A 27,023-nucleotide genomic window follows, 5' to 3' on the forward strand; every position below is an offset into this window, starting at 1 on the left:
GTACATTAAAAGGATTCTTCACCACGACCAAGTGGGATTTATTCCAGGGCTGCAAGGTTGGTTCAACATCCGCAAATCAGTCAATGTGATACAACACATCAATAAAAGAAAGAACAAGAACCATATGATACTCTCAATAGATGCTGAAAAAGCATTTGACAAAGTACAGCATCCCTTCCTGATCAAAACTCTTCAAAGTGTAGGGATAGAGGGCACATACCTCAATATCATCAAAGCCATCTATGAAAAACCCACCGTAAATATCATTCTCAATGGAGAAAAACTGAAAGCTTTTCCGCTAAGGTCAGAAACACGGCAGGGATGTCCATTATCACCATTGCTATTCAACATAGTACTAGCGGTCCTAGCCTCAGCAATCAGACAACAGAAGGAAATTAAAGACATCCAAATTGGCAAAGAAGAAGTCAAATTATCACTCTTCGCAGATGATATGATACTATATGTGGAAAACCCAAAAGACTCCACTCCAAAACTGCTAAAACTTATACAGGAATTCAGTAAAGAGTCAAGATATAAAATCAATGCAAGGAAATCAGTTGCATTTCTCTACACCAACAGCAAGACAGAAGAAAGAGAAATTAAGGAGTCAATCCCATTTATAATTGCACCCAAAACCATAAGATACCTAGGAATAAACCTAACCAAAGAGACACAGAATCTATACTCAAAAAATTATAAAGTGCTCATGAAAGAAATTGAGGAAGACACAAAGAAATGGAAAAATGTTCCATGCTCCTGGATTGGAAGAATAAATATTGTGAAAATGTCTATGCTACCTAAAGCAATCTACACATTTAATGCAATTCCTATCAAAGTACCATCCATCTTTTTCAAAGAAATGGAACAAATAATTCTAAAATTTATATGGAACCAGAAAAGACCTCGAATAGCCAAAGGGATATTGAAAAAGAAAGCCAACGTTGGTGGCATCACAATTCTGGACTTCAAGCTCTATTACAAAGCTGTCATCATCAAGACAGCATGGTACTGGCACATAAACAGACACATAGATCAATGGAACAGAATAGAGAGCCCAGAAATAGACCCTCAACTCTACTTTTCGACAAAGCAGGAAAGAATGTCCAATGGAAAAAAAACTGCCTCTTCAATAAATGGTGCTGGGAAAATTGGAAAGCCACATGCAGAAAAATGAAATTGGACCATTTCCTTACAGCACACACAAAAATAGACTCAAAATGGGTGAAGGAACTCAGTGTGTAAAAGGAATCCATGAAAATCATTGAGAAGACAGGCAGCAACCTCTTCGACCTCAGCCGCAGCAACATCTTCCTAGGAACAACGCCAAAGGCAAGGGAAGCAAGGGCAAAAATGAACTATTGGGATTTCATCAAGATCAAAAACTTTTGCACAGCAAAGGAAACAGTTAACAAAATCAAAAGACAACTGACAGAATGGGAGAAGATATTTGCAAATGACATATCAGATAAAGGACTAGTGTCCAGAATCTATAAAGAACTTAGCAAACTCAACACCCAAAGAACAAATAATCCAATCAAGAAATGGGCAGAGGACATGAACAGACATTTCTGCAAAGAAGACATCCAGATGGCCAACAGACACATGAAAAAGTGCTCCATATCACTCGGCATCAGGGAAATACAAATCAAAACCACAATGAGATATCACCTCACACCAGTCAGAATGGCTAAAATCAACAAGTCAGGAAATGACAGATGCTGGCGAGGATGCAGAGAAAGGGGAACCCTCCTCCACTATTGGTGGGAATGCAAGCTGGTGCAACGTCTCTGAAAAACAGCATGGACGTTCCTCAAAATGTTGAAAATAGAATTGCCCTATGACCCAGCAATTGCACTACAGGGTATTTACCCTAAAGATACTAACGTCGTGATCCAAAGGGGCACGTGCACCCGAATGTTTATAGCAGCAATGTCCACAAGAGCCAAACTATGGAAAGAACCTAGATGTCCATCAACAGATGAATGGATCAATAAGGTGTGGTATATATACACAATGGAATACTATGCAGCCATCAAAAGAAATGAAATCTCTTGCCATTCACGACAACATGGATGGAACTAGAGCGTATCATGCTTAGTGAAATAAGTCAAGCAGAGAAAGACAACTATCATATGATCTCCCTGATATGAGGAAGTGGTGATGCAACAGGGGGGCTTACGTGGGTAGGAGAAGAGTAAATGAAACAGGATGGGATTGGGAGGGAGACAAACCATAAGTGACTCTTAATCTCACAAAACAAACTGAGGGTTTCTGGGGGAAAGGGGTTTGAGATAAGGGGGTGGGATTATGGACATTGGGGAGGGTATGTGCTTTGGTGAGTGCTGTGAAGTGTGTAAACCTGGTGATTCACAACCTGTACCCCTGGGGATAAAAATATATGTTTATAAAAAATAAAATTTAAAAAAAAGACAGCTAGACTAACTCAGAAAAAAGAGAGAAGACTCAATAAAATCAGAAATGAAAAAGGAGACATTATAACAGATACCACAGAAATATAAAGGATAAAAGACAGTTAAATGCCAGCGAATCAAAAGCCTAGAGGAAATGGACAAATTCCTAGGCACATACAACCAATCAAGACTGAATCATAAGGACATAAAAAATGTGAACAGACCAATAAGTGGTAAGGAGATTGAATCCGTAATAAAAACCTTCTAACAAATAAAAGTCCAGAATCAGATGATTTCCACAGTGAATTCTACCAAATATTTTAAGGCAAAATAATACAAATACTTTTTAAACCCTTCCCAAAGAGTTGAAGAGGTTGAAATACTCCGAGGCACATTTTACAGGCCAGCATTATCTTGATATCAAAACCAGACAGGAGCACTACAAACGCAAAACAAAACAAAACAAAAACAAACAAACAAACAAAAAAACAAAGCAGCAACAAAAAGAACTACTGGATAATATTCCTGATAAATAAAAATGTAAAAATTCTCTACAAAATGCTACAAAACTGAATTCACCAGCACATATCAGTAAATGTGTTGCATTATATTAATAGAATGATCAATAAAAACTCATATGATCAACTCAATATATGCAGAAAAGGCATTTGACAAAATTTAACACCCTTTCATAATAAAAATACTCACCAAACTGGGTACAGAAAGAATACACATCAACATAATAAAAACCACATATTCCGTGGAAGGATTCAAGATGGCGGAGAAGTAGCAGGCTGAGACGACATCAGGTACAAGGAGATCAGCTAGATAGCTTATCTAACCATTGCAAACACCTACAAATCCAATGGGAGATCAAAGAGAAGGAGAGCAACAATTCTAGAAACAGAAAATTGATCACTTTCTGAAAGGTAGAGCCGGCAGAAAAGTGAACCCGAAGAACAGGAAGGTAGACCGCGGGGGGGGGGGGGGTGCAGCTCCTGGCAAGCGGGGGAGCAACGGAGCACAAAATCAGGACTTTTTAAAAGTTTGATCCACTGAGGGATATCACCCCAGAGGCTAAACCAGAGTGAAGCCCAAGTGGGCTCAGCATAGTCCCAGGTCCCTCAGGGTCACAGAAGGACCAGGGGTATCTGAGTGTCACAGAACTCACAGGTATTAGAGTGGGGAAGCCGGCTACAGAGACAAAGCTGAGGAGTGAGCTCTCAACCCAGGGTTACTTTGAAGCAGGCATAGGCAGGATGAGCTTGGAGCACGGCCAAGGGCCAGGGAGACGGGAGTAATTGAGCTCTTTTCTCCAAGCATGGCCAGAGGCCAGGGAGATGAGAATGACCAAGGACTTTTCTCCAAGTACGAGTGACAGAGCGCTTTTCTTCAAGCATGGCCAGAGGCTGTGAAGATGGGAGTGATTAAGCACTTTTCTCTAAGGGTGCACTGAGGAGCGGGGCCTTGAGCTCTCCACTCCTCTGGGCAGGATTGTGAGACCGCCATTATCATTCCATCACCCAGAACTCTACGGAAAGCCTTCAGGGAACAAAAGCTCTCGGATTACTTAGCCTTACCCCAGGTAAGGGCAGAACAAATCCATCTCGGGCAAAGACACTTGAGAATCAATACAACAGGCCCCTTGCCAGAAGACCAACAAGAAACCCAGCCAAGATCAACTTCACTTAGTAAGGAGAACAGTGGAATTCCAGAGGAGGAGAAAGCAAAACAAGGAATTCATGGCTTTCTCCCAATGATTCATTAGTCTTGCAGTTATATCTTTTTTTCTTTTTTCTTCTGCTAATTTTTTTAACTTTTACCCTTTCCTCTTTTAATGATTTTTAACTAGTTTATTTTTAAAATACCTTACAAAAAATAATCATCTATTTTGAACCTTCATTATTATAGTCATATTTTATCCTCCATTGTACCTAACTATATATTTTTTTACACATAGGGTTTTTTCTTTTAAAAAATTTGGGGTATAACTTCTCCTAATAGAAAAAAATATACCCTAAATCTATCTCCAAGATAGTTCTAGTGTCCAGACTGAGCAGATTCTCTCCAGTTTATTTTTCTTTACTGTCCCAACCAACTTGCTTTATCAACTTATTTTTAGAAATTAAATTTATTTCTCATTTTTTTAAAGATTTTATTTATTTATCAGAGAGAGGGTGGGAGAGAGTGAGCACAGGCAGACAGAATGGCAGGCAGAGGCAGAGGGAGAAGCAGGCGCCCTGCCGAGCAAGGAGCCCGATGTGGGACTCGATCCCAGGATGCTGAGATCATGACCTGAGCCGAAGGTAGCTGCTGAACCAACTGAGCCACCCAGGCGTCCCTTTTTTCCTCATTTTTATAGGTTTATTCCATCCCTTCATTGTGCCTACCCTTATATGTTTTTCATCCTTTAAAATCTTGGGAGGTAGTTTCTTCTAAGAGACCAAAATACTCCCCAAATTAAGTGAGTGACCCTGTTCTAGTCACAAGTCTAGTATATATATATTTTTTCTTTTTTAATATTTTTTCCTTGTTTTTTTTTTTAAACCCATTTTCCCCTTGAACTTCATTTTTATCCCCTTTCATTCTCCCACAACTAGGGGTCTCTTCTGATTTGGTTAAAGCACATTTTCCTGGGGTCTTAACCACCCTTTTAGCATTTTATTGCTCCTTTGTATATTCTTATCTGCTCAAAATGACAAGGTGGAAAAACTCACCACAAGAAGAAGAACAAGAGGCAGAACCAAAAGCAAGGGACCTAATCAAAACAGACATTGGTAATATGACAGAACTAGAGTTCAGAATGACAACTCTCAAGGTTCTAGCTGGGCTCGAAAAAGGCATGGAAGATATTAGAGAAACCCTCTCCAGAGAGATAAAAGCCCTTTCTGGAGAAATAAAAGAACTAAAATCTAACCAAGTTGAAATCAAAAGAGCTATTAATGAGGTGCAATAAAAAATGGAAGTTCTTACTGCTAGGATAAATGAGGCAAAAGAATTAGTGATATAGAAGACCAAATTATGGAGAATAAAGAAGCTGAGCAAAAGAGAGACAAACAAATACTGGGCCATGAGGAGAGAATTTGAGAGATAAGTGAAACTATAAGACGACACAGCATTAGAATAATTGGGATCCCAGAAGAAGAAGAAAGAGAGAGGGGAGCAGAAGGTATATTGGAGAGAATTTTTGTAGAGAATTTCCCTAATATGGCAAAGGGAACAAACATCAAAATCCAGGAGATGCAAAGAATGACCCTCAAAATCAATAAAAATAGGTCCACACCCCGCAACCTGATAGTAAAATTTACAACTGTTAACAACAAAGAGAAAATCCTGAAAGCAGCCTGGGAAAAGAAGTCTGTATTGTACAACAGTAAAAACATTTGACTGGCAGCAGACTTATCCACAGAGACCTGGCAGGCCAGAAAGAACTGGCATGATATATTCAGAGTGTTAAGGGAGAAAAACATGCAGCCAAGAATACTATATCCAGCTAGGCTATCATTGAAAATAGAAGGAGAGATTAAAAAGCTACCAGGACAAACAAAAGCTGAAAGAATTTGCAAACACCAAACCAACTCTCCAGGAAATATTGAAAGGAGTCCTCTAAGCAAAGAGAAAGCCTAGAAGTAGTAGATCAGAAAGGAACAGAAACAATATACAGTAACAGTCACATTATAGGCAATACAATGCCACTAAATTCATATCTCTCAATAGTTACCCTGAATGTAAATGGCCTAAATGCACCAATCTAAAGACACAGGGTATCATAATGGATAAAAAGCAAAACCCGTCAATATGCTGCCCAAGAAACTCATCATAGATCCGAAGACACCCCCAGATTTAAAGAGAGGGGGTGGAAAACAATTTACCATGCTAATGGACATCAGAAGAAAGCTGGGGTGGCAATCCTTATATCAGATCAATTAGATTTTAAGCCAAAGACTATAATAAGAGATGAGGAAGGACGCTATATCATACTCAAAGGGTCTGTCCAACAAGAAGACCTAACAATTTTAAATATCTATGTCCTTAACATGGGAGCAGCCAACTATATAAACCAATTAATAACAAAATCAAAGAAACACATCGACAACAATAAAATAATAGTAGGGGAATTTAACACTCCCCTCATTGAAATGGACAGATCATCCAAGCAACAGATCCACAAGGAAAAAGGCCTTAAATGACACACTGGACAAGATGGACATCACAGGTATATTCAACACATTCCATCCCAAAATAACAGAATACACATTCTTCTCTAGTGCACATGGAACATTCTCCAGAATAGACCACATCCTGGGTCATAAATCAGATCTCAACCATTATCAAAAGATTGGGATCATCCCCTGCATATTCTCAGACCACAATGCTCTGAAACTAGAACTAAATCACAAGAGGAAATTTGGAAAGAAAACAAATACATGGAGACTAAACAGCATCCTTCTAAAAAATGAATTGGTCAACCAGGAAATTAAAGAAGAATTGAAAAAATTCATGGAAAGAAATGATAATGAAAACAAAAGTGTTCAAAATCTGTGGGATACAGCAAAGGCAGTTCTGAGAGGAAAATATAAAGCTGTACGAGCCTTTCTCAAGAAACAAGAAAGATCTCAAATACAAAACATAACCCTACACCTAAAGGGGTCAGAGAAAGAACAACAAAGAAAGCCTAAACCCAGCAGGAGAAGAGGAATAATAAAGATCAGAGCATAAATCAATGAAATAGAAACGAACAAAAAAGCACACAAACAAAACAAAACAAAAAAACAATAGAACAAATCAACGAAACTAGGAGCTGGTTCTTTGAAAGAATTAATAAGATTGATAAAGAAAGAGAAAGGACCCAAATAAATAAAATCATGAATGAAAGAGGAGAGATCACAACCAACAGCAAAGAAATACAAACAATTATAAGAACATGCTATGAGCAACTCTACGCCAACAAATTCAACAATCGGGAAGAAATGGATACATTCCTAGAGACATATAAACTACCACAACTGAACCAGGAAGAAATAGAAAACCTGAACAGACCCATAACCAGTATGGAGATTGAAACAGTCATCAAAAATCTCCAAACAAACAAAAGCCCCGGGCCATATGGCTTCCCAGGGGAATCCTACCAAACATTTAAAGAAGAATTCATTCCTATTCTCCTGATACTGTTCCAAAAAAAGAGAAATGGAAGGAAAACTTCCAAACTCTTTTTTTTCTGAGGCCAGCATCACCTTCATCCCAAAACCAGACAAGGATCCCATCAAAAAAGAGAACTACAGACCAATATCCTTGATGAACACGGATGCAAAAATTCTCACCAAAATACTAGCCAATAAGATTCAACAGTACATTAAAAGGATTACTCACCACGACCAAGTGGGATTTATTCCAGGGCTACAAGGTTGGTTTAACATCTGCAAATCAATCAATGTGATACAACACATCAATAAAAGAAAGAACAAGAACCATATGATACTCTCCATAGATGCTGAAAAAGCATTTGGCAATGTGCAGTGTCCCTTCCTGATTAAAACTCTTCAAAGTGTAGGGATAGAGGGCACATATTATCAATATTATCAAAGCCATCTATGAAAACCCCACTGCAAATATCATTCTCAATGGAGAAAAACTGAATACTTTTCCGCTGAGGTCAGGAACACGGCAGGGATGTCCGTTATCACCACTGCTATTCAACATCGTACTAGAAGTCCTAGCCTCAGCAATCAGACAACAAAAAGAAATTAAAGGCATCCAAACTTTGCCAAATTGGCAAAAGAGAAGTCAAACTATCCCTGTTTGCAGACGATATGCCACTGTATGTGGAAAGCTTAAAGGACTTCACTCCAAATCTGCTATAAATTGCATAGGAATTCTGTAAAGTGTCAGGATATAAATCAATGAACAGAAATTGGTTGCATTTTTTTATACCAACAAGACTGAAGAAATAGAAATTAAGGAGTGAATCCCATTTACAATTGCACTCAAAACCCTAAGATACCTAGGAATAAACCTAATCAAAGAGAAAAAGAATCTATACTCAGAAAACTCTAAAGTACTCATGAAAGAAATTGAAGAAGACACAAAGAAATGGAAAAATGTTCCATGCTCCTGTATTGGAAGAACAAATATTGTGAAAATGTCTATGCTACCTAAAGCAATCTACACATTTAATGCAATCCCTATCAAAAATCCCATCCGTTTTTTTCAAAGAAATGGGACAAATCATCCTAAAATATATATGGAACCAGAAAATATCTCGAATAGCCCGAGGAATATTGAAAAAGAAAGCCAAAGTTGTTGGCATCACAATTCCAGACTTCAAGCTCTATTACAAAGTTGTCATCATCAAGATAGTAGGGAACTGTCCCCAAAACAGACATAGATCAATGGAACAGAATAGAGAGCCCAGAAATACACCCTCAACTCTATGGTCAACTAGTCTTCAACAAAGCAGGAAGGAATGTCCTATGGAAAAGAGACAGCCTCTTCAACAAATGGTGTTGGGAAAATTGAACAGCCACATGCAGAAACATGAAGTTGGACCATTTCCTTACACCATACATGAAAATAGACTGGAAATGGATGAAGAAGCATAATGTGAGAAAGGAATCCATCAAAATCCTTGAGGAGAGAACAGGTAGCAACCTCTTTGACCTCAGCAGCAGCAACTTCTGCCTAGGAACATCACCAAAGGCAAGGGAAGCAAGGGCAAGAATGAACTATTGGGATTTCATCAGATCAAAAAGCTTTTGCACAGCAAAGGAAACAGTTAACAAAGCCAAAAGATGACTGTCAGAAGTTATCTGGGAGAAGATATTTGCAAATGACATACCAGATAAAGGGCCAGTATCTATCCAAAATCTATAAAGAGCTTATCAAACTCAACACCCTAAGAACAAATAATCCAATGAAGAAATGGGCAGAGGACATGAACAGACATTTCTGCAAAGAATTCATCCAAATGGCCAACAGACACATGAAAAAATGCTCCACATCACTCGGCATCAGGGAAATACAAATCAAAACCAGAATGAGATACCACCTCACACCTTTCAGAATGGCTAAAATGAACAAGTCAGTCAATGACAGATGCTGGCGAGGATGTGGAGAAAGGGCAACCCTCCTACACTGTACGTGGGAATGCAAGCTGGTGAAACCACTCTGGAAAACAGCGTGGAGGTGCCTCAAAAAGCTGAAAATAGAACTAGCCTATGACCCAGTGATTGTAGTACTGGGTATATACCCTAAAGATACAAACGTGGCATTCTGAAGGGGCACATGCACCCAAATGTTTATAGCAGCAATGTCCACAATAGTTAAACTATGGAAGGAACCTAAATGTCCTTCAACAGATGAATCAATAAAAAGATGTGGTATATATGTACAATGGGATACTATGCAGCCATCAAAAGAAATGAAATCCTGCTATTTGTGATGACGTGGATGGAACTAGAGGGTATTATGCTTGGCGAAATAAATCAATCTCAGAAAGACAACTATCATATGATCTCCCTGATATGATGAAGTGGAGATGCAACATAGGCGGTTTCGGGCGTACGAAAAGAAAAATAAAAGAAGATGGGATTGGGAGGGAGACAAAGCATAAAAGACTGAATCTCACAAAACAGACTGAGGGTTGCTGGGGGGAGGTGTGTTGGGAGAGGATGGTGGGGGTATGGACATTGGGGAGGGCAGGTGCTATGGTGAGTGATGGTGAGTGCTGTGAAATGTGTAAACCTGGTGATTCACAGACCTGTACCCCTAGGGATAATTACACATTATATGTTTATAAAAAATTTAAAAAAATAATTTAAAAAATCCATTAAAGAAAAAACACATATTGCAAATCTCATATTCAATCAAAAAAGTTTGAAAGTTTTCCCCTTAAAGATCAGAAAAAAGACAAATGTGTCCACTTTCACTACTCTCATTTGACATAGTACTGGATGTCCTAGCCAGAGAAAAAAGGAACACAAAGAAATAAAAGACTAAAAAAAAAAAAAAAAAAAGGAAGAAGTAAAATTTTCTCTTTTTGGATAACATGAACTTACATGTAAAAGAATCCTAAAAAATTCACAAAAAATTTTGAATTAACAAATTTTGTAAAGCTGCCAAATACAAGATCAATATATAAAACACAAGAATTTTGTTTTGTTTCGGTTTTTTTTTTTAATATGGAATGCTTCCCAGTTTTTCATGTCATCCTTGTTCAGTGATCAAGCTAATCTTCTCTGCATCATTCCAATTTTAGTATATGTGCTGCCAAAGTAAGCACAAGACAGGAGCATTTTAACACTCTAATGATGAACTGTCTGAAAAAATAAAGAGAACAATCTAATTCACACTAGCATCAAAACTAATAAAATACTTAGGAAAAGATTTAACTAAGAAGATGAAAGATCTGTACCCCATAAACTATGACATTGATAAAGAAATTGAAGGAGACACAAATGGAAAGATAGCTCATATTTATGAATGGTAAGAATTAACATTGTGTAAATTCAATTCGTATCAAAAATCCAATGTTAGGGGCGCCTGGTTGGCTCAGAGGGTTAAGCTACTGCCTTCGGCTCAGGTCATGATCCCAGGGTCCTGGGATCGAGCCCTGCATCAGGCTCTCTGCTCAGCAGGAAGCTGCTACCTCTTCTCTCTCTGCCTGCCTCTCTGCCTGCTTGTCATCTCTCTCAGTGAAATAAATAATTAAATAATCTTTTAAAAAATCCAATATTGTGTTTTTACAGAAGTAAAGAATCCTAAAATTTATATGAGACCATAAAAGACAACAAATAATTAAAGCAGTTCTGAGAAAGAAGGAAGAAGCGAAATTACACTCTTGATTTGAAACTATACTACAAAGCCCTCATGCTCAAAACAATAAAGTATACTGGCATAAAAACAGACCCATAAACAAGTAGAACAGAATCGAGAGTCCAGAAATAAATCCTTTCATACAGTCACCTAATATTTGACAGGGGCCAACATATATAATGGGTGAAGATAGTCTGTTCAATAAATGATATTTAAAACTGAATAGTCACATAAACCAGCATGAAACTGGAACCTTATATTACTCATAAATCTTAACTTGAAATAGATTAAAGACTTAAATGTGATGCATGAAACTAAATTTCCTAAAGGAAAACATAGGAAAAATTCTCCTTGACATTGGTCTTGCCAATAGTTTTTTGGATACCAGACCAAAAACACAAGCAAAAGAAGCAAAAATAAATAAATGGTATTACATTAAACTAAAGTTTCTGCATTGCCAAAAAAACAAAAGAGAGAGAAAGAATGAAAACACAATCCACAGAATGGAAAAAAAATACTTACAAATCTTATATCTGAAAAGAGGTTAATAACCAACAGATACAAAGAGAAAATAATATATAATTTAAAAAATAGCAAAAGTATCTCAATAGACTTTTTTTTCAAAAAGTTATATAAATGACCAACAGGAGCGTTTAAAAGTGCTCAACGTAAAAACTCAGGGCAAAGTCATTATGTTGTTGTTGTTGTTTACCTCTGAAAAACACAGCAAGATATTACTACCTATTAGAATATATACTACCAAAAAATTAAAACTAACAAATTTTGGTAAATATTGGGTAAAATGCGGAACTTATGCACTATGATAGGGATATAAATTTGTATGGAAAACAGTATGGAGACTATCATATTATTAAAAGTAAAATTACCATATGATTCAGTAATCCCACCTCTAGGTATATATCTAAAGGAAACGAAGTCACTATTCGAAGACATATCTGCACTCTTATGTTCATTATAAAATTATTAACTCTAAGCAAGAGATGGAAATAACTTCAGTATCCATTAATGGATGAATGAATAAAAAAGTAATGGTAAATATATACTATGGAATACTACTTAACCATGAAAAATTAAGAAATACTGCCATTTACAACACAATTGATGGATCTTTAAGGTATTATACTAATTGAAATATTTCAAAGATTTTATATATTTTTTTTAATTTTAATTTATGTATTATGATATCCCTTACATACAGAATCTGAAGGAAAAGCAAACTAATGAAAACTTAGAGTTGAGTTGACAAGAGGTGAACCTGGGGTGGAATAAGGTGTTCAAAGTGTACAAACTTGCAACTATAATATGAAAAAGTTCTCCGGATCTAATATACAGCATGATGATCATAGTTAATAATATATACATACTTTTTTATTGTGCTTCCCTTTATTAAACTTTGCATATATCACATTCTTACAAGTTGAAAGTTTATAGCAATTTTGTATAAAATAGGTCTGCTGCCACCATTTTTCTAACAACATTTGTTCATTTTGTGTCTCTCTGTCACATGTTGGTAATTCTTGCAATATTTCAAGTTTTTTCATTATTATTGTATTTGTTATGGTGATCTGTGATCAGTAATTATGACCCACTGATATCTCAGAACTAGTTTACTTAAGGTATATACATTGTTTTTCCTTAAAGACATAATGCTTTTGAACAGTACAGTATAGTGTTTATTTTTTATATGCACTGGGAAACATAATTTTTTATTTGCACTGGAAAACCAAAAAAAAAAATAATAATAATGATTTGACTTAGTTTATTGAGATAATCGCTTTATTGAGGCGGTCTGGAACAAAACCCACAAGACCTCTGAAGTTCATCTCTACTGTACTATATACATTAAAGTTCCTAAGAGAGTAGATCTTAAAATTCCTTACAATACATGCATAAAAAACAGTGGAAACTATATGAGATAGTAGATGTATTAACATTTTTATGTAGATTATATTGCAATACAGATGTATGCCAATTTATCAAATTGTACAAAATTTACACAATGTTAAAAGTTTGCAGTGTTATAAGAAATCATTTCTTAAATTTACAAATTATAATATGTCAATTATTTTTCAATAAAGCTGGAAAAATCTTTTTGTAGAATTAATCTATTTTTCAAAATCCATTTTAGTTATATACACTGTGACAAACACTATTAGTTAGTTTACAATGAAGGAATACTTATGAAGCATGAAGGATGGTCTATAAATAAGGCTGAAAGAGCTCAGTTTTAAGGTTTAAATTTAAAATCTTCTTTTGAAATACTAAACTGGCCACCCAGTTTTCCAAACATAAATGTCTTAACTGCATGAATTTATTTCATACAACTCTATAATCTATTTTCATAAGAAAGCAGCATGCAAATTTTGAATAAGACAGACTTGCTTAAGTTTCTTTATGTTCAACAGTAAAGGACACTTCCCTAAAAATAAATAGAAGAAAAATCAGCATATTTATTATGATAATTATTATTCATAATGAGATTCGTATTGAATTAAGGAATATATATCCTCAGAGGGGGTAAAGTAAAATGAAATTTATTTTGGTAAATGTGTCTATGAATAGTCAATACAATGCCTCAATATAAATGAATATTATCATTTTGAACAATTTAATTACTATTATTAGAATTATTATAAGTATAAAAATAGCTATCATTTTAGCATGGAATAAGAGACTCTCATGCTCCATGCTTCATTACATCCACACAACAACTCTGCATAATAAGTTTTATCATCACCATTTCATGGGTGAAAAAACTGAGGCTAACACATTTAGATAACTGGTTTATGATTACATGGCTGATAAAGATGCATCACACTAATTTAGGCTTTATGATTTCAGAATTGTACTCTTTCCACTGCACATTCTATTACTCTGTAAATACTTGGCTTGTTTTCATTTAGTTCTTTAATTTTATTCATGTGGCGATGGCTTAAAGCTTCATTTAAAGGAAGCTTAAAAAATTCATTTAACCAAAAGCTCCCAAGAATTAAAAATGTCATGGATCTAATGTAGACATGGATATCATTAGTTAATGGGTATATTTTCCACTCTGGTGAGATAACAGAGTATATTTCTAAGATATAGTCTCTGAGTTTTCAAAAGGACTTTGTTAAAATAGAAATATTTAGACAAAGGTGATCAAAAGTCTGGATCAGGTCACCTTAAGATATATATTAGGAAACTGAGGAAACAAATGGAGATTTGAACACTGAGCTATGATATAATGAATGGTTTAAAGTATTTAGTAGAGCATAGAAAAGCCCTTTAAAGCCTGGTCTTAGCCTAGCATTGCAGCTTCTGGGATATCTGTCTAACTATCATCTACCTACCTATCTATCTATCTATCTAGAAATAAATTTGAAAACTTTTTTAGACAGGAGGGGATGAGGTGGACAGGGCGCGTGCTCCGCTCTTAGGAAGGAGTCCGGGCAGAAAGCATGCCTTTCCTGAGCCTCTGGGCCCAAGTAGAGGCGAACATGGCACCCGTGAAAGCAAGGCCCAAGAAGCACCAGCTCTCCCGAAGCTCTACTTCCCTGAAGCGACAGAAACCTTGCTGAGGAAACAGCAGAGAAGTGCTGTTCGCTCCAAGCCAAAGCCTCTGCAAAAGCACAGCATTCACTGAGAAATGTTCTGCGGGCTGCTGCTGCTTGCCTGAGCCCAGTCTCGCGGTGGGAGAAACCCGCATACAGCGAAAGCCTCTTTGCCTGGGCATCTCCCCTGGGAAAGCACAGCGTTTGGGGAAATCATAGTTGGATTTGGGGATGCTGCTGCTGCTTGCCTGGGCTAGTCTCTGCAGCTCGGTGGAAGATACCCGCATGGAGCGAAATACCCTTTGCCCTAGCATCCCCTCTGCCTGAGAGAGAAGCCACGTGTGGGGAAGGCGCAGCACGCCGCCCCCGGAGAAGAGAAGGAGCCGTTGGCCTTGGGGTCGGGAACCGCTCAGGAAGCAGGATAGCCTGCCGTGGCACGAACAGCAAGCCGGTGGCAAGACAAGTGTCACCCGCTCCCTGTGCGGAGAGATGGAAGCCTGGCTGCTAAGGAGACATGAGGGGACGACTAGGGCAGGGTCGCGTGCTCCACTCTAAGGCAGGAGTCTGGGCAGAAGGCAGGCCTGTCCTGTGCCTCTGGTCCCAAGGGGACAGCATCTCCTTGGCCACCTGTCCCAAGGGCAGACTTGGGCTTGCCACCAGGTGCCATACCCGGAACTCGCAGAAACAGCCCCATGGAGTAACGGGCAGTCAGATGCCGTCTTCCATCAAGATGTGGCAGGGAATTGGGTGGCAGGGCGTGTGCCAGGAAAGGAGTGGAGACAGTCCCCCACAGTTCCCCATCCCAGTGCACGGGTCATGTGCAGTGATCCTGTCACCTCCTCTCCCCTGTGCTGAAGGACTGGCCTAGACCCCGAGTCTGCCTGAGCACCGGACAAAAGGCAAAGCCTTACCTACACCCAGGAGATGGTAATAGGCATAGAGTGCCATGCTAGGACACGCACGCAGCTGCAGGGTTGTGACTGTGTCTGCTTAGTTCGGCTAAGCAAGATGAACCCCGGGCGTGAACTTGGAGCCCGGGAAAGCAAGTCCCAAGAGGCACCAGCTCTCCCGCGGCTCTTCTTCCCTGCAGCGACAGAGCGAACACCCAAATTCTTGCTGAGGAAGCAGCAGTGAAGTGCGGTTCATGCCAAGCTGAAAACCTATGCGAAAGCATAGCAGTCGCTGGGAAATCAGAGTCGGTTCTGTGGGCTGCTGTTGCTGCTTGCCTTCGCCTAGTATTCGTAGCAGGATGGGAGAAACCCGCATAGAGCGAAAGCCTCTTTGTCCGGCATCTCCTCTGGGAAAGCACAGCATTCTTTGGGAAATCAGACTCGTGTCTGTGGGATACTCCTGCTTGCCTGAGCTGGTCTCCACAGCGCTGTGTAATAAACCCGCATGGAGCGAAATCCTCTTTGCCTAGGCATCCCCTCTGCCTGAGAGAGAAGCGCGGTTGCGCCTGTGGAAAGAGCCTTAAGGAAAGGGACACGTCTTTCACTGGGCTCCCCAGGAGCATGTCTGTGGAAGGTGCAGCACGCTGCCCAGGGAGAAGAGCAGGAGCTGTTGGCCTTCTGGTCTGGAAACGGTTGCGAAGCAGGGGAGCCGGCCCTGGCAGGCACAGCGGCCAGTGGCAATACAAGTGTCTCCTGGTCCCTGTGCAGAGAGACGGAAGCCTGGGTGCTAAGGAGACAGGAGGGGATGAGTAGGGCAGGGAGCGTACTCCACTCTTAAGATGGAGTCTGGGTAGAAAGCATGCCTGTCCTGAGCCTCTGAGCCCAAAGAGATAGCAGCTCCTTGGCCATCTGTCCCTGGGGCAGAGATGCGCTAGCCACCAGGCGCCTACCCTGAAGTCGCAAAAACAGCTCCCTGAAATAACGGGGAGTCAGATGCCATCTTCGTGCAGGATGTGGAAGCTTGGAGGAGGCACGGGGTTTAAGGGAAAGGAGTGGGGACAGTCCCCCAAAGCTCCCTATTCAGTGCACGGGCGGTGTGCAGGGATCCTGTCACCTCTCCTTTCCTGTGGGGAAAACACTGGCCCAGTCCGTGAGTTCGCCTGTGAGCCAGAGTAAAAGGCCAAGTGATGTCTACACTGGGAGTTGGTAGTGTGCATTGAGTGCCATCCTAGGCTACGCATGCTACTGCAGGGTTGTAGCTGTGTCTGCTTAGTTCGGCCTGGCAGGGTGAACCCAGGAGGCGAACATGGAGCCCGGGAAAGCAAGGCCCAAGAGGCACCAGCTCTCCCGAAGCTCTTCTTCCCTGACACGACTAAAGCCTTGCTGAGGAAGCAGCAGCGAAGTGCTGTTCGCTCCAAGCCAAAGCCTCTGCGAAAGCACAGCATTCGCTGAAATGTTCTGCGGGCTGCTGCTGCTTGCCTGAGCCCAGTCGCGCAGTGGGAGAAACCCGCATACAGCGAAAGCTTCTTTGCCTGGGCATCTCCCCTGGGAAAGCACAGCGTTCCTTGGGAAATCATAGTTGGGTTTGGGGATGCTGCTGCTGCTTACCTGGGCTAGTCTCCGCAGCTCGGTGGAAGATACCCGCATGGAGCGAAATACCCTTTGCCCTAGCATCCCCTCTGCCTGAGAGAGAAGCCACGTGTGGGGAAGGCGCAGCATACCACCCCCGGAGAAGAGAAGGAGCCATTGGCCTTGGGGTTGGGAAACACTCGGGAAGCAGGGTAGCCTGCCATGGCAGGAACAGCAGTCCGGTGGCCAGACAAGTGTCCCCCGCTCCCTGTCCAGAGAGATGGAAGCCTGGCTGCTAAGGAGATATGAGGGGACGACTAGGGCAGGGTCGCGTGCTCCCCTCTGAGGAAGGAGTCTGGGCAGAAGGCAGGCCTGTCCTGTGCCTCTGGTCCCAAGGGGACAACATCTCCTTGGCCTCCTGTCCCAAGGGCAGACTTGGGCTTGCCACCATGTGCCATACTCGGAACTCGCAGAAACAACCCCATGGAGAAACGGGTGCACTATCTAAAAAGAGATCAGTGAACTTGGACTGGAGTTAGTAGACATGAAAAAAATAAAATATTACAGAGAAGAATACTCTGTGGTCCACAACCTAAACGGGCTGGGATTCCCATAATTTGGATCCCTGTAGCTTTACAAAAGTCAATTAAATTTTTGTATCTCCGATTAAAGTTGATTCCCTAGTACTTTTTCAAACATCTCTTGTAAAGTATTGTTTCCCAGAAAGAAAGGGATTTTGCACATGTCTCTGGTCATGATCTCAGTCAGGATCCTGGGATCGAGCTCCATATCGGGCTTCCTGCTCATTAGGAAGTATACTTCTCAGTCTCCCTCTGCATCTACCTCCCCCTGCCCCACTCATGCTCTCCCTCTCAAATAAATAAATACAATCTTTAATTTTTTAATTAAAAATAAGATAAATAAAATAAAATAAAAAGTCTGGTCTTACTGCCCCATTTAGCTTCTTCTTTTTTTTTTTTTTTTTTTTGAGTTGTATTTAAAGCAGCAAGAGAGAAGATGGGGCTCTCAAACTTAAAAAAAAGGAAAAAATTGAGTTTTGTTAGGATTTAAGATCTTGTCTGCTAGACAAAAACGTTGGCTTTGTTAACATGTGAAAATTAACAAAAGTGAATAAAGATAGAATTCTAATAATTTTTGTAGAAATTAAAAATTTCCTCCAACCCAATTACATAGATACCCATTAAGTAAATTCATTCCAATGTCACAAACCAACCTTTTCTAATAGTAATGCATCTGTGTAAACAGGGTCAACCCAAGGAATATATAAATATTATTATTTTTTTCCTGTCTCTTCCACAGTCACATCTGGGTATATTGGTAGCAAGCCAATTATCTATAAGACATGATATCATAAGGAGGGTATTCTGTCCATTAGGGACAACTGAAAATCATTGTATTTTTATCTTGGTGCAGTAACTTGAGATGGCAAAGTGTGGGTTATGAATATATTTTTTACTGGGAAGAAGAGATTAGAGATATTGGTTATCCAAGAGAGACTGACAGGTGTTGATAGTAGCCAGGTCAATATCCATCTACTTTTTCCTTTAATATCAGAAAGCACTGAGGGATTGACAACAAGGAAACTTAATATACATCAAATATTTTATTGTCTCTTTTCTAGTTATATTGTAAACATATGACAAAGTATCAGTCGTACAAGCTATCATTCTCTTTTACCTCTATCTTCCTGCCAGAAATGTGGGCTTAATAGTGAGAACTCCAACAGCAATTTTTGCAACTGTGAATAAAAAGCCATGAAAACCTCTAAGATAGTTCACTTGACTTTCTTATTTTTATTTTTATTTTTTTTTTAAAGATTTTCATTTATTTATTTGACAGAGAGAGGTTACAAATAGGCAGAGAGGCAGGCAGAGAGAGAGAGGAGGAAGCAGGCTCCCTGCTGAGCAGAGAGCCCGATGCGGGACTCGATCCCAGGATCCTGAGATCATGACCCGAGCCAAAGGCAGCAGCTTAACCCACTGAGCCACCCAGGCCCCCTCACTTGACTTTCTTAAGACTCTGAACTGACATCAGAAAACATGTTAAATGAAAAAATATGGTTAAACCACTTTTGAAAGTCTACTACATACAGCAAAATGTAAATCTTAATTGAAATATGTCCTCTCAGCTGTGCTTAAGCAACTGAGTCCTGAGCTTTTCAGGTTTTCAGTCTGAAAGAGTACACCTCTGGTGCTCTGAAAGGGAAGAGAAAGGACACCCTGTTCTCCATATAAATTAAAGAAGAGAAATCTGTGCATTTATCAAGTAAATTACCTCCTAACTCCTTCCTATCCAAATTACCTGATATGCTCTCCCTACTCCTTTATTCCACGTTACTGCCTTTTCCAGGATTTTGTCTCACATCACAACATGTCTTCTGTTATTTCCTTCTTGCAAGCTAGTTTTGTTTTCTCCATCTAAAAAAAATCAACAATCATTGTGTATTTCAATTCCCATTTTCCTCAAATGCATTGATTCTTCTTATCTATTACTCTTTTCTCATACTCAGTGTCTTTGTCTTTATGGGGTTTGTACTTTGCTTTTCCCCATCCTTTACTGCCATTATATAATCAAATCTAATAACTTCTTAGAGAAAGTTAAAAATTCCTGCATAGCCACACGTCTACACAAAGTCACTGATTTTTAGCAAATCTATAAGATAGTCAGACATCCATTCAATTTTTTTTTGTTAAGATTTTTTTATTTATTTGACAGAGAGAGTTGACAAGCAGGCAGAGAGGCGAGCAGAGGGAGAGGAGGAAGCAGGCTCCCTGCTGAGCAGAGAGCCCGATTTGGGGCTCGGTCCCAGGACCCTGGAATCATGAACTGAGCCAAAGACAGTGGCTTAACCCACTGAGCCACCCAGGCGTCCCTCCATTCAATTTCTTAACTGAGTCTCAAAGGCATCCTGAGTTCTAACCTAAACCTAAGTTCTACTTCTTACACGTTGTTATATGACCAAATTCTTTCAGTTCAGTATTTTGTAACATTTAAATATTAATCAATTGATGTTTCGTCTGTGTATTTTTATGAAAATAATCTGAATACTGTAGATTTATTGTTATATTTATAGATTTATAATCAAAGTTTCATCAGTTGAAGTTTTTCGAAATTTCAGATATAATGATTAACCTAAAATGATACTGCCTCAAATCCCTCTGATATCAAGGCCCAACACCTGATTATAGCCAAACCTGTGGTGGATAGTTCCATGGGAAATTGCAGTTACTCAACACTGATAGCATCTCATGTTCTCTCTCTCATTTTAGAATGTCTCCAACACAACCCAAAAGTGTAGGAGAGTTAATGTCCTCTGTGGACAGCTCTCAGAGAAGTGGAAATAAGAACCATAGATAAAATTGTCAGTTTTCTGGTCTTCATGAGGACAACTTAAAGAAGTTTCTCAGGACCTTTCAGTAAAAGCAAGCCTTCATTTTCTATCCACAACAATTATATCAACAATGTACCTCTTTGACAAAGTTGCTTCTTCACTGTCTCATTTTCCCATTCTTTTCTACCTTGGATAATCTCCCAGATAAACTAACAGTACTCAAATCCTTTGTCCTACTCTTTGCTCTCAGGATAAATGGAGCCAAAAGACTTAGAGTAATATCAAGTTCTGAATGGGATCTTAGAGCTATTTCTGTCCAGATTTTCATAAACATAGGGACCTTTGAATTAACAGGCTATAAATAAGTTCTAAATGGAGGGGGCAAAACAAAAAGTAGAAATTTTTATGTTTGATTTTTAATCATGATTAATTGACTTTATTGATTATTAAAAATACTAACATTATAAAAGTGTGGATCTTTGTAAAACAATGTCATAATGTAAGAAATAAGTTGCATAGTTCTTTGGAGAATATTAAACCAAGTGTTCAGGTGCCATCTAATTTCTTGTTTAATCCAGAACTTTGGTGTGCATTATCTTGAGGAATAGGATTCTGAAGTCCAGACAGACTAACAGAAAACTGATCCAAATGTGTGTGTTTATATTTCTGCATTTGTTGTAAAAATCAAAGTGTGATTGCTGGTTTAAAATGGTAAAACTAATAATGTTCATGGACTCTATTATAAATTTTCTAATTGTATGGGAAGAATCCAATAAACATAGAATTAATTGATTTGCAAATCCTCAAAGAGCTACAGGATCAGGTAGTGGTATGTTTTGATTCAACAGCATCATAATGCAGCATTTTATATGTGTGGCTAATGGATATTTTCATGAATGTTTGCTAGCTAGTCAGCCAAATCAGATAAATATTAGGTAGGGTAATTACTCACAGTTGTGTTTAATAAAATGAGAGAAAATTATCAAATGACACTAATAATAATAATCCTATAGCAGGCTAAATAATTCAGTGATAATTACAAGTATTAATCTAGCTTTCTTCCCTGATTCTGACTCTTCTCTCCTTTATCATAATGGGAGTAGCAGATTGTCTGCAATGAATTGTGAAAACCCAGCAGTGACTTTGGCAGTGAAGGCCTCCCATCAATTTTGATAGTTTAAAATGATTCCGGTTGGTCTTGAGCAAATGTGTCAGTTTATTTTTTTTCTGTGTGTGTCATAAAAGAAAGAAGCAATAGTAAATTCTTGCTGTTATTCCACGGAGCCAATAAAATCATACTGCCAACAAGAGGCTGTTGACACTGTAAGTGTAGTTAACTGTCTTGAAATGCTAGGCCTGGAAATAAAATTCCAATATTTCACATAACCTCTTTTTTTTAAAGAAAAAAAGAAAACAAAACAAAACAACTATACTGCTTACATTTAGGGCCCTGCTGTTGTGTAACTATTTTTGAACATGTCTACTGTAAGTGTATATATATATATATATTTTTTTTTCTGTGCAATAAATTCATTTAGAGATAAATTTGGATTGCAAATTATTTTGGGGGAGGCATGGTATTTGTGGCTAGTCTTACAAGTAAAAAGGACTAAAAGAAAGAAGAAAAACAGTTTTTATTACAGCCTATTTACATCTGTCCAAAGTACTTATTTACTATAATACTGACTAATGTATAATACTGTACACAAATAAAGAAGTTAAATGAGTTATAATTCAGTCGAAGTATAGCTGGCCATTTTAAAACTTACCACTGAATCTTTCTGGTATGAAATGTGATATCTGGCAATCTGGTCCAGTTCATTACATCGGGTCATTTGTATGTTCTTATTACCATTTTGATAGCATAGCACATTTTATAACCCAGACATTTTACAATGGAACTATGATGCATGTATTTTCAAAAGTATAGACATACATGAAGCTATGAGGTCAAAACAGATGAATGTCCGTAGTACCATATAGACTCAACAAATAAAAGTGTCCAAGGCTCTGAGTGAGATTTATGAATATTGTGTAAGATTAGGCCAACATGTGGTTTTGATATAAATAATCTGTTCTTAAATTAGAATTACAGTCGTTGAGTACAGTGTTGAAAATGGCGGATAGATTTTAGCTATCTTTGCTCACTAGGGAAAATGGCAAAATGTTTAGTTTGGTCAGATTTTCACTTAACTTCTGAAAAATCTTACGTTTGAGAGAACCCTTCTGAAATAAGAATCCTTAAAGACATAAACCCTTTGGCACAAGTTTTCAAGAAACTTGTTTGATGTTGTAGACAATTATATGGCACACGTACTGTTCTAGATGTTTCATGCCAATAATATGTATGCCATACCAAGGCTACATATACATATAGAGATGTTCCTCAGCTTACAACGGGGCTATGTACAGAGAAACACATAAAAAATTGAAAATGCATTTAATACCCCTAAACTATCAAATATCATAGCTTACCTTAAACTTATTTAAACATACTCAGAACACTTACATTTGCCTGCATTTGGGCAAAATCATCTTAAGCAAAGCCTATTTTATAACAAAGTATCAAATATCACATGCAATTTATTAAATATTACACTTAAAAAAAGAAGAATGGTTATATATAGAGTGGTTGTAAGAATATCAGGTGTTCACCCCTGTAATCTTCTAGCTGACAGGGAGCTGTGGCTCAGTGCCCCTGCCCAGCATCACAAGACTGCACCATACCACATGTCACTGGCCCTTTTTATAAAGACCCAAATTCAAAATTCAAAGTACAGTTTCTACTGAATCACTTTCACTTTCACATCATTGCCAAATATATCGTAAGTTCAATCATTGTAAATCAGGAGCCATCTGATTTGAAAGTTAAATCACAGTCACCCATATACACACACAAAAAAACCTTCATGTAGGGCCATCTATGTATCTCTAAACAACATAGCATGACATATCAATGGCAAAAAATGGATGTGAAGGGGACAATTGCTTTGCGTCAGTACTCTGAGCAGTAACATACATGGCCTTACTCACCTAGCAGAACTCCAGAGCTAGCTGATGGCAAGGAATTTTGCAAATGTTTGCTGAACACCTTAAGCACTATTATTTTTAACTTAGTGTGCATATCTGTTTTCTCAAGATATGTTAATTTATTTTATTGACTTATTACAAAACCAAATAATTTCCTCTTATTTAAGTGGCAGGTAAATAGAATTCTTTTTATTTTAAATTAAATTGCTTTTTAGGGAAAATATACTAAAAATTCTGAAACTTGTATTGCTTATCAATCTTTTACTGGAATCCTTATCAAGTTGTATTTTTCAAGTTTTTCCTAAATAATCTTCAATGAATTGAAAATATTTTTTGGATTTTACTGAAGGCTATTAACACACAATTTCACTTTGTTAAATATAGTGCTAAACGTTCAACCAAAACGTTGTGTCTTTTTTTTTCCACTACCACATCTTCCATCTACTGACTGGATTCTCTCCCCAACTAGCACATATATACCATTGTCTATCTTTAGGTTAAGTAAGGGTCATCTTTTGTCTTTATTCTATTCCTTGTATGCTTCTGAACTTGTTGAATTTTAATATAGTCACACCATAAGCATCACATATTTGATTCCCCTTTCAATAGTAAACAGTGCACAACCAGAGCATACCTTCAAAGCTATCAATAGACTTACTCTGATATATTATTTTTGTATTTTTGTAAATTAAAATAATTAAATTATAGAACAAGAGTTTCAGGTGGTAGGTGTTGTAAGTTTTACCCAAACTGACTTTTGTCAAACTCGTTTTTGTCATCATATATGTCAAGTAGTGTTCTCAGTTTTATTTTTAGAATATCCTTGTATAATGAATATTTACACTGATATCTAGTATAAAAATCTTGCAATTTATTCTAGAAACATTAAGATATTGAAAATCAATCTATTTCTTTAATTCATTAAATACATTTTTGGCTTGTTTCCAGTACTTTCTTACTGGTTAAAAAATGAATTTGAAGTAGTCTGAATTTCATTATTATATGGCACTTTCCCTTTGATGAATACAAAGACGATATTCTATATTAGCTATCTGAGAAGAATTTATTTTTTTAATTTTATTTATTTGTGAGTGAGAGAGAGCACAAGCAGGGGGAGCAGCAGGGTGAGGAAGAAGCAAACTCCCGGCTAAGCAGGGAATCTGCTGCAGAACTGAGTCCCAGGACCCTAAGATCATGACCTGAGCTAAAGGCTCAGGCGTTTAACTGACTGAGCCACCCAGGTGTCCCAATCTGAGAAGAGTTCTGTATGTTATTCCTATTCATATGAAGTTTAAAGTCTAGGTGATTAACTTAATATTTTAGTGGCTATTACATAGATAGCACTATGTTCCAGGCAGAGAGTAAGAAAGAAATATTAAATCAACCATATTCTATGCATTCTAAATGAAAATAATTAATCAATCATAATAAATCCTTCTATTTATGGAATATCAACTTATAAGCTTTCCTCCATATGAACAATGCCAAATACCAGAATAAAGGGTCATCTAACACAAATAAAGGATAGAATTAAAGAATTCTGGTAAGCCATTTAATTTTGAAAAATGGTGCTATATTGTTGCTGAGTTGTGGTTTTCAGTTACATAATATCTGATAAGTGTAGAAGTAACATGAGTGTTATGTGAGATGAGAAATGGTTTATAATTAAGATATTTTTATAAGTACAGATAAGTACAAATTTGTAAACATAGCATTATGGAGGAATAAAAATAAATGATAGCTACACACTCTAAAGTGAATAAATATTGGAAAGTTAATAGAGAAGTAAAACAAGGACAGTGCGAAAGTATGGTACATTTTTATGAAGTTCAAACAAATTCTGTGAAACCGTAGATGGACTTAAAGATACTATTATGTATCAAATATTGTAAAAATTAAGCAAGGAAATAGCAAACATAAAATAACCAAAGCATACAAACTTGGGTAGATACAATAGTTGTGATCATGTTCTACTTCATAAATAGATATGTTAATAGATAAATAGAAGTAACTAGACTTTTTAGAAGTTACTAAAACTTTGCCTGTTATTTCTTAGTAATATAAAATATATGGTTTTCTAACAAAAACGCTTATCTTAAAAATATTTAAAAATAAATTTCGGGCTACTCATAAGGTTCTATTTACTTTTCCACTGAAGGAAAAGCTGGTGGTTGTAGTTGTAGTTGTTTGTTTGTTTTAGTCTCCTCCTAGTTTTTATTATTATAATGTGGAATGAGGAATGTTAGATTGAAAAGTGAATTATTTTATAGACAAAAATCATTACCTGATTCACCTCCTGGTACAGCAGATGGAACTCCTGAAAATATGCCCTTTTGCCTTACAGAAGAGTAACAGTTAAGCTTACTTCTGAAACATGCTTGGTGGTGGCCCTAAATAGTGACATTATAGTAAACATTTTGAATATTTGCAATTAATTTTTATAGTCATTGGGCTCCAAAAGGCACTGCTGGTATCATAGCAGGTATTTCAAAAAAGCTAAAAGTTGCCTGAGTGTTTAAAAATATTAACAAGGCACAAAACAAGGCAGAAGTATTGTCCTCAGATATTATTTTTTTCCATATGCTCCTGATTCCAGACATGACAAGTTATTTTTTTTTAATTTTTTTAATAAGAGATTTTATTTATTTATTTGACAGAGATCACAAGTAGGCAGGGTCAGGCAGAGAGAGAGGAGGAAGCACGCTTCCTGCTGAGCTGAGAGCCCGATGTGGGACTCAATCCAAGGATCCTGGGATCATGACCTGAGCCCAAGGCAGAGGCTTTAAACCCACTGAGCCACCCAGGCGCCCCATGACAAGTTATTTTTTTTTAAAGATTTTATTTATTTATTTGACAGAGAGAGATTACAAGTAGGCAGAGAGGCAGGCAGAGATAGAGAGGAGGTAGCAGGCTCCCCGATGAGCAGAGAGCCCGATGTGGGGCTCCATCCCAGGACCCTGAGATCATGACCTGAGCTGAAGGCAGCAGCTTAACCCACTGAGCCATCCAGGCGCCCGACAAGTTATTTTTGATAGATATATATACAATGTATTTTCCAGTTATAAGAAAAATGGTTCTGCTATTTTTAAGGTTTTTAAAAAATCAATAATTTTATTAAATTAAAATTTTATTTTTTAATGTTTTACTTTTCTTTTCATTTTTAAAAAGATTTTATTTATTTATTTGACAGACAGAGATCACAAGTAGGCAGAGAGGCAGGCAGAGAGAGAGAGAGAGAAGCAGGCTTCCTGCGGAGCAGAGAGCCTGATGAAGGGCTCGATCCCAGGACCCTGAGATCATGACCCGAGCCAAAGGCAGCAGCCCAAACCACTGAGCCACCCAGGCGCCCCAATGTTTTACATTCAATATACTACTTAGAATATAAAACCTATTCCATTTTGTAAGA

The 27,023-nt window shown here is 37.9% G+C and overlaps 1 non-coding gene across 1 annotated transcript; it reads right to left on the bottom strand.

The window, feature by feature from the left end:
* Window positions 1-10,582: 10,582 nt before the first annotated feature.
* LOC131817161 (U6 spliceosomal RNA) lies at window positions 10,583-10,689 on the bottom strand. Its single transcript, XR_009348369.1, has one exon. It is a non-coding gene; the product is annotated as a U6 spliceosomal RNA (small nuclear RNA).
* Between the last annotated feature and the right edge of the window lie 16,334 nt (window positions 10,690-27,023).

Source organism: Mustela lutreola, chromosome 15, assembly GCF_030435805.1.
Source record: "Mustela lutreola isolate mMusLut2 chromosome 15, mMusLut2.pri, whole genome shotgun sequence".
Taxonomy (NCBI): Eukaryota; Metazoa; Chordata; class Mammalia; order Carnivora; family Mustelidae; genus Mustela; species Mustela lutreola.